Raw genomic sequence first — 9,353 nt, 5'->3', positions numbered from 1 at the left:
GAGAGAGAGAGAGAGAGAGAGAGAGAGAGAGAGAGAGAGAGAGAGAGAGAGAGAGAGAGAGAGAGAGAGAGAGAGAGAGAGAGAGCGCTAGCCAAGAAGCAAGGGAGGGGAGGGAGAGGGGAGAGTGATTGAATAGGCAGAAGAGGGAACAGGATGGCACTATCCAGCTTCCACCCACATAGCCCCAAGGCAAGGAGAGGCACAGGTAGGAAGAGGTTAAGAAACCCTGAGCTCCGGAGACGGAAGCCATCCGTGCGCCGGTAATGGCTCAGATTGGAGAGTCCCCGAGGGAATCCTTGACTTTGGTCCCAGAGCTGCCTCGACCAGTTGCCCCCAAAGTTGCTGTCATCTGGACACAGGAAGCAACCCTCTCAGCAAGTAAGTTGTCTTCTTTTTCTTTGTCCTCTATTTAGCAGCCGGGGAGATCCGGGAGTGATCAGGGGAGTTGGTAAGCTGAAAGAGCCCTTAAGGTAGAGCAGGAGGAGGCGTCCCAGGGGATGGATGTGCTTGCCAAATTCAGCAGGTGGCCGTACTGCCAAAGGGCACCTGCCGCGGAAGGATCAGACTGGGATGGGGCTCGGGGTGGGGTTAAAAGTTCAGCCTGGAAAATGGGAGACGTTCTCGCTACCGGAACCGGTGGAGTCTTCGGGATTTTAGCTTGAGGAATTAATATTGTCTTCCCCTGGTTAGTGCCGGCCCTGGGGCTATTAGGAAGGCTTCTGCAATGGTAATGAGGCTCTCTGTTCTGGGGTAGGGACGGAGAGAAGATAAAGGAAGAGGGATCTAGGGGTCTAGGTAGCTATTAGGTGGAAAGGGAAATTTCTGTGACACTAGCCATTTCAAAAGTGTGTGTGTGTGGTGGGGCAGCCATATAGAACGGCTTGAGGGCTCTGCTTGCCATAAATCTTCATCTTAACCTTGCTTTCTCTTTTAAAGCTAAGCAGGCTTCACTATTTTTTCCTTTCTTGGGTTTTATTCTATATGAGTGAAACCTTAAAGATAATCTAGTCCCACTCCTTCATTTTACTTCATTTTGTGAGACTCCCAAATACTAAAATGACTAGCCCAAGTCCACATGGCTAAAAAATGGCAGAGTCTGAATTTGAACCCAGATCCTCTATCTCCTGCCTGATTTTCCATTATGCTATATATTCTGTCTATCTAACTTCCCAGTTTCTTAAAACATTTTGCAATATTGTTCATTAAACCTTGTGGTCAGGGCCCCTGACAAGTCAGAAGGAGGCAATAGCATAGTAGAAAACCCATCTGGGCTCTAAGCACCTGGGTTGGAATCGTGGCTTTGTAATTGACCATTTCCGTGGTACTAGGAAAATTACTTAATTTCCTGTGCCTTGGTTTCCTCATCTATAAAATTATATCTTTTTTGTCCATTTACCTCTAATTGATATTTAACATTTCCTTCAATTATTAATGTTGGCAAAAATATTCTGAGAAAAGGCCGGTAGGCTTCACCAAACTGCCAATGGGGTCTATAAAAAAAGTTGAGTTCCATGTTATATGATCTATGAAGTCTCTTACAGTTCTAAATCCTTTAATTAATCCTTAGCCACTGAACCCTTTATTTCCTTACAGAGAAACTCTGTAAGCTGTATGGTGCTTTTCTCCAAGACAGGGTAATGCCCCAGTGAAGGATCCTCAGGACTGGGCTTTGCCTCCTATCTGTGGGAATTCTTGAGTTTGGATTTTGGGGTGGGGTCAGGTTCCTGTGTTCATACCCACCTCTCTCCTTGCCTCAAGTGGTCAAAAGTTCTAAGAGCTCTCCTAGATTCCAGATTGGGTAGGTCAAGCTCAGGAACTACACTTTGAGAGACTCATCCAAGCATCAAGGGCAGAAGGGTAAGCTAGCCTTTCATAAGGGCCCTGCATTGCCAAATACATACTTTTTGGTATCATTTTAAAGCTCGCCAACTGGTATAAATGAATATAGCCCTCCAGATCCTTAAAAAAAGACAGTGGTTGAAGAAGTGGAAAAGGCTTGGTAAGAGAGAGTTATAGAGGAAATTTACATTCTCTAGAACAGCTCTAGACCCACCATTATAACACTTTGAAAATAATAGAGAGGTGTCTGGTATGGGGAATATGTGGGGATGTGTGGTAAACAGCAAAGAGAAACTGTCACTCCAAGAAGAAATTATATCATTCCACTTATAGGTATAATGTAATAGAACTGGCCCTTTTCAGTGGGGGTGGGGGGCAGCAGAGTAGAGGAAGGGGTAAAGGGGAGGGTGGAGAGGTTAGGTCCAGGACAAATGGCAGAGAAGAAATAAGGCTGGGCTGAGAGCTTTTGTCTGCACAGACACATCAGAACTGGGCTTCCCCAGAGCAATGCTCCATATCCACAAGAGGGATCATCCATCCTATTCTCAATATCCCAACTCAGACCCAAATCCTTTTCACATCCTTCTAAATCTGAAAACAGCTGGATGTACCTGCTAGGAATTATGGATGGGTCCCAACCAGGTATTTCTTACCAAGTTTTTGTCTCCATTGAAGCGTGTCTACCTTTCTAGAGAGATGGGTCCATGAGGGTCCAGTGTGCCCAAATTGGAAGAGAGAAAATGGCAGCATTAGTCAGGAAGATTAACAAGGAAAGAAGAGGAATGGCCTCAATAGCTTCCTGTGGGTAAAGAGCTTTGTGGGGCATGACTATCAAAGTCACAGTTCCCCAGGGTTTCCCAACACAACTTTCCCCCAATTTGTGCCTTGCAAATCCTGCCCAGAGTGTCCTGGGCAGTTCAGAGCCTGTCCTACCATGGAGCCCAGCAGAGACATCAGCTCAGCTCAGTCACAAACAGCAGCTCCTCCATGATTCCCCAGCTGCCCGCTACACTCACATCAATCAGACTGAATCCCTTTGTTGTCCCCACAGATGCTCCCCTTAGCCCCAGAAGATTTCTGCTGTGCCTGGCATGAACTCTGGTCTGGGGATTCTTACGGCTGCTTCAATCTATATGTGATGAAGGTAACTAAACAGCAGGGGAGACCAATGGGAATTCCCATTCGCCAGTTTTCATTTCCTCTGCTTTCCCTGAAAGCCTTCCTGACCCTTATGTTTTTAATGGCTCATGGGGAGCCAAATACACTCCACATAGTGGAAAGACATCCATGACCTATTTGCTGTTAGTCTAGAGGCTCTGTTGTTCCTGCATGGATCCAGGGCACGAGAGTGGGACATAATATTCTCCTCCACTGGCTTTCATCTGTCATCTCTCAGCATTTCAGTGTCTCCACCAGCAAAAGAAGCCTCAGTATCCCAACTGTGAATGGTCCACTTTGCATGTTGCTGGTTTCAAGAGAATTAAGTGTCCTTAGAGATCATCTAGATTGGGCCTCTTGCTTTACAAATGAGGAAACTGAGGGCTAGAGCACTTATATGACTAGCCTAAGGTCCAAAAGGTAATCAATCAGTAGCAGTTCATATACACTGAGTAGTATGGTGGAAAAGAATGTTTGACTTAAAGTGAAGCAAAATTGAGGTACAAATCACACCTCCAATCTTCATTCTGGGATGACTGATAAAAGAACTTAACTCTCTCTCTCAGCTTTCATTTCCTCATCTGTAAAATGGGAATAACATCTGTTTGATGTTGTCATTCAAGCACGTCCAATTCTTTGTTACCCCACTTGGTTTGTTGTTTTTTTGTTTTTTTGCAAAGAAAAAAGCTGGAATGATTTGCCATTTCCTTATCCAGCTCATTTTACATATTAGAAAACTGGAGCAAACAGGGTTAAGGAACTTACCCAGAATCATACAACTAGTAAATGTCTGAGATCGGATTTGAACTCAGGTCTCTTCCTTGATTCCAAGCTTAGTGCTCTATCCACCACACTACATAGCTGCCCAATAATATCTATAGAACTTATTTAACAAGGCTGTAAAATTGTTGTGGTGTTCAAATAGGAAGGGGGTTGGTGGTAGGAGGGGAATGTCCCAAAGGTCTTGTTGCAGTTTTAAGTGTTAATAACTTAAACCAGAATTCAAATCTAGATCTTCTGACCCCCAATTTCATTGCACTATACTATGGAGGAGCCATGGGAAATCTTAAATTATATCCTCCATTATGCTTCAGGACTGCCCTCCCCTCTGCACCGTTAAACCTTGAGTGTTCGGGGGAAGCCAACTCATAGTTCTAAACTAGAGACTATTCCGAAAATGAATCGGCTCCCTCCTTTCTCTAATTCCCCAACTGTAATCCCATAAGGCTTCTCAAAGCCTATCAGAAACAATTTTCATATTCTCCCACATGAATTGACTTCTGAATCTCTGTGCTGATGGAGGGGAACAATGACAAAGAATTGTCTATGTGGCCTTGGAGTGTATTATGGGATCATTTTGGCAGCAAATTTATATTTCTAATTATGTTTTGCTTAAGTTAAAATGTGTTGCATTCCCTGATCAAATGTTGTCGGGGTACATTGGTGAAAGAGAAAATTGGAGGAAGGGAAGAATAAGGAACTGGGCTAAGTGATCTAGGGGAGACATGTGGGGATTAAAAGTTCACTGTAGATGGTAATGAAGAAAATGCTGGGCCCGCAGTCAGGAAGACTCATCTCTGGCCTCAGACACTTTCTAGCTACATGACCCTGGACAAGTCACTTAAATTCATTTGCATCAGGTACCTCTTCTGTAAAATGGAGACAAAATGACAAATCACTCTAGTAACTTTGCCAAGAAAACCCTACATGGGATCATAAACAATCAGATGCGACTGAAAATGATTGAACAACTGTAGATAATGGACCTTCAGATAAATATTTATTTCATTTAACTGAAAAAAAATCAAGAGTTGGCTATATTTTTAAGGATGGTTATTATGATCAGGGTGAACAATGTCAGTAACAAAAGACCTTTTCCAACTTCCCTAAAGATAGAATAAAAGGCAATAATTTTAAAGTGCCTTAGGACAGATTGAAGGTAGACTTAGCAAAGGACACTAGAACTCACAAAGGACACTGTGGAATAGCTCCTCAGAAATATTTTAAGCTAAGGAGCAGGTATCCTTTTGGGAGAGCTTTGATCCAGGCCTGCCTAGGGACATTGATATAGACTAAATAAATTCTTTCCAACCCAATGTTAGCCTGATTTTTTTAAGCTCCTCCCACCTTGGCATTTTGATAAGCAGGCTATTCTAGTAAACAGAGGCCCTGAGGGGGAGATAACTTTCCACAGATTTTTGCTGCAAGTTAAGAGTCTGAACCAGACTTAAAACACATGGCCCTGGAGGCTGGTTCATTATCTCTGTAATGGAGAGGAGGAAAGAAACAAGAATGATCTGTCAAGCCACTGGTCAGCCACACAAATGGCCACCAACATGCAAGGAGGGGGAAAATCAATATCTCTCTCTCTCTCTTTCTCTCTCTCTCTCTCTCTCTCTCTGTCTCTCTGTCTCGCCTCCCCTCTCCCTGTCTCACAATCTCTCTCTCCCTTTCCCTCTTTCTCTCTCTTCCTCTCTCTCCGTCTCTCTCTGTCTCCGTCTGTCTGTCTGTCTGTCTGTCTCCCTCCCTCTCTTCCTCTCCCTGTCTCACAATCTCTCTCTTCTCCCTCTCTTCCTTTCTCTCCCCCCTCTCTTTCTCCCTCTCTCTGTCTCTGTCTGTCTCTTTCTGTCTCTCTCTCCCCTTCTCCTGAACCCTTTCTTTCTCTTTCTCTTTCTCTTGCTTTCTCTCTCTTTCTCTTTGTTTTTGTCTCTCTTGTCTCTCTGTTGCTCTGTCTCTGTCTCTCTCTGTCTCTCTGTCTCTGTCTCTCTCTCTCTGTTTCTCTCTCTCTCTCTCTGTCTCTCTCTCTGTCTCTCTCTCTCTGTCTCTCTCTCTCTGTCTCTCTGTCTCTGTCTCTGTCTCTGTCTCTGTCTCTCTCTCTCTCTCTCTCTCTCTATCTATCTCTCTGCCCTACCCCCTCTGTCTCTGTCTCTGTCTCTCTCTTCTGTCTCACTGGCTTGGTTTGGATACTATGTGTTATTTGCCTCAACTGATTTTGGATATATCCTATTTGCCTCAGAGCTATTTGTTGTTCAGTCATTTTTAGTCATGTCTGACTCTTTGTGATCTCATTTGTAGTTTTCTTAGAAAAATACTAGAGTGGTTTGCCATTTCCTTCTCCAGCTCATGTTACAGATGAGGAAACTAAGGCAAACAGGGTTAAGTGACTTACCCAGGATCACAGAGCTAGTAAGTATCTGAGGCCTGATTTGAATTCAGGATGATGAGTCTTCCTGACTCCAGAACCAAAGCTCTATCCACTGTGCCTATGTGCCATTTGCTTCAAGTGGTTTAGGATGTGAGCTGTTTGCTCCCAAATAGCTAATACTCTGCTTTAAGCCAAGCAGGCCAGCATTATTCTTTTTTTTTTTGTGAGCCAGCATTAATTTCCAGTGTGTATTAAAAAAAGAGAAAGTTGAAGTGACTCTAGTGCACTGAAAAAAAATGCAATCAAGCAACAAAAATTATTAAGCACCTAATATGTGCCAAAGACTCAGAATAAAAGACAAAAAAGAAAAGAAACAGTCCCTGTCTTCCCAGCTTCCTATAAATCCATCATTTCATCTTTATTCCCACCATCACCTCTTTAGTCCCAATCCTCTTCCTCTCAGATCTGGACTATTAAAACAACTTCTTAGTTGATCCCCTTGACTCCATTGTCTTCACCTTTCAAACCACCCACATACTATTGTCAAACTACTCATTAAATCAAAATTGGGTTTTTGGGTCACCTCACTCCTTTCCTCAAAACCTTACCCTACTGCCTTCAAAATCTTGTGTTTTCCAAGGCACTCCATGTTTTGATCCCACCTACAAATAAAATCTCATTTCATACTTCCTAAAACATCTTATCCATTCCAGGCAGGTATGCCTCACTACCTCCATCATAAACTATGCACCTAAAAGCTATACGCATTCAGATTTAAACAGTTCTCCCTTCCAAATAGCACGAGTTAGGGGCATGACACTCTCACAGTCTGGAAAATCCCATAAAATTTTTTGGCCCTCCCTTTTTGCCAGAGAAGAATCTGATTTTTTTTTCTTTTCTTTTCTCCGGTATTTATAGTACCTTACTGTAAAATCTGGGTTAAGTTTTGTATTTCTAATCTTTTTGTATGTTGTCTGTTGACCTTCACGTGTCATCTGTGCTTTCCACAGAAACTCCACCCACCCCCCACCAAATCCCCATTTAATTTCTTATTCTGACTCACCCTAGAGTGAATCCACAATGAGGAAAGTCACAATGTGGAAGGGATAACTGCATGTGTATGCATGTATATATACACAAATACACATATTTATGTGTATATATGTACACATATTATATATATATATATATATATGCTTGTTCTGTTCCACATCATTCCCCACCATAGACCATTTATTCCAGGCAAACTGGTCAGCTTGCTGCCTGGCACACAGTAGGAGTTTAATAGATGCTAGCTGACTCTCTGTTGTCTCTCCTGACATTATTCCATCTTCCTTTCCTGCACCTGTGCGGAGACCATCATCCATGGCTGACAAGGACTCTCCATCACCTCTCCTTACTGGAGTGTCTAATTTCCTTCAAGCACCACCTCCTATTTAAGGACTTTCCCAATTTCCCCAGCAGCTTCCCTCAAATTTTTGTTACTGTTTCAGATTCTTTGGGGCGCAATTTGGGGTTTTCTTGGCAAAGATACTAGAGTAGTTTGTCATCTTCTCTAGGTCATTTTGCAAATGAGGAAACAGAGGCAAACAGAGCTAAGTGGCTTGCTCAGGTTCACATATCTAGTAAGTGACTGAGGCTAGATTTGAATGCAGGAAAACGAGTCTTCCTAACTCTAACCTGGGCACTCTATCCACTGTAACCCTTAGCTGCCCCAAATTATCTTGTCCATATGCTCTACCCCCTTATATGCGATGTGTTGTTTTTCTGGCTAGAATAGGAGCTTCTTGGTGAGCAAGAATTGTAATTATTTGATTTATTATTTCATATACAATTTATTTCCTACCTAGACTGTAAGCTACTTCAGACAAAATAGAACCATCTCTCATAATTACACTTCAGAGACTGTTAGATATGGAAGGGAGCCTGTAAGCCAATTCTCTCAATTTACAGATGACACCACTGAGCCCCACAATGGGAAAGTGACCTGTCACAGCTTCACGACTAGGTTGTGGCAGGACCTTGACTTAAGAATCCAGTTCTCCCAGCATTCGGACCAGATGATTTAAACTCACAGAGGGCCATCAGAATCTCTTTTACCATCTCCTTATTTATTTTGAAAGGGAGCATGGTATAAATATATAGAGCACTAGACTTGAGATAAAGAACATGAGTTTAAATTTTACCTCAGATATTTGCTAGCTAGTTGTACAATTCTTTCACTATGCATTGCCTCTGTATCCTCATCTATTAAATGGGAATAATGCCATTTGTAATACTTATCTCACAGAGTTGGGAGAATAGTGCTTCACAAACCTTAAAACATTCTATAAATATACATTGTTAAATTCCAGTTTCCCCTTAACTATCTTTGGCCTATCCTTTCTGATTCAAAAGTTATTATGTTTTATATAAAAGATAGACACAAAGTAGGAATTTTGTAGTTCTGGTCTTTGATAATCATTTATAGCAACTCATTTATTAAGCACTTACTAAGTGTAGAGTATCTGCGCCACACAGTGATACTATCCTTTCCTTCTTTTTCTTGCCATGTTATATGTTTTAAAATGCCTTTTTCGTAACAATAGGGTAGCTCAGTGGATAGAGTGCCAGACCTGGAGATGGGAGAGACTGGGTTCAAATGTGACCTCACACATTTTGTAACTGTGTAAGTCTGGGCAAGTCACTTAATTCCCCCCTCTCTGCCCCCAACTGCCTAGCTCTTACCATTTTTCTGCATTGGAATAGATGCTTTAGTATTGATTGTAAGACAGAAGGTAACAGGGTTTTTTAAATAAAATAAAATACCCCTTTACATTTTTACAAATTTTACATTTCATTTAATCTCAGAATTTGTGGAATAGAATTAACTGTCCCTTGACTAAGAAGAATAGCCTTCTGTCCCTCTTCTTATATTTTTGAACTTTCAGGTTTATCTTTGGTTAACTTCCTTCCATTCTTTGTAGATTCTCTTTTTAAATTAGAGAGCTTCTTGTGCAACTACACTGACTCCAAGAGGAATTATTTCTCCTCCCTTTTCTTCCAGGTCACTTTAATTTGCAATTTTGTTGTCAGAATTTTAGTGTTGAGAATCTCCTCTCCTTCTTTTAAAAAGGGGGGGGGGACCCTTACCTCCCTTCTTAAAATAAATACTATTTTTTGGTTCTAAGACAGAAGAGCAGTAAGAGTTAGGCATTGGGGGTTAAGTGAC

The 9,353-nt window shown here is 42.1% G+C and overlaps 1 protein-coding gene across 1 annotated transcript in view; it reads left to right on the top strand.

Moving 5' to 3' along the window:
• Positions 1-294: 294 nt before the first annotated feature.
• Positions 295-9,353, top strand: part of KCNJ5 (potassium inwardly rectifying channel subfamily J member 5) — a 50,668-nt gene continuing 41,609 nt past the window's right edge. The window contains exon 1 of the mRNA XM_044666170.1: positions 295-378. The gene's annotated coding sequence lies outside the window, so the exon portion shown is untranslated. The remainder of the gene's footprint in view (positions 379-9,353) is intronic.

This window comes from Gracilinanus agilis, chromosome 3 (genome assembly GCF_016433145.1).
Source record: "Gracilinanus agilis isolate LMUSP501 chromosome 3, AgileGrace, whole genome shotgun sequence".
In the NCBI taxonomy this organism is placed as follows: Eukaryota; Metazoa; Chordata; class Mammalia; order Didelphimorphia; family Didelphidae; genus Gracilinanus; species Gracilinanus agilis.
The sequence above is the reverse complement of the archived record's forward strand: the minus strand, read 5'-3'. Positions and strand labels throughout refer to the sequence as shown.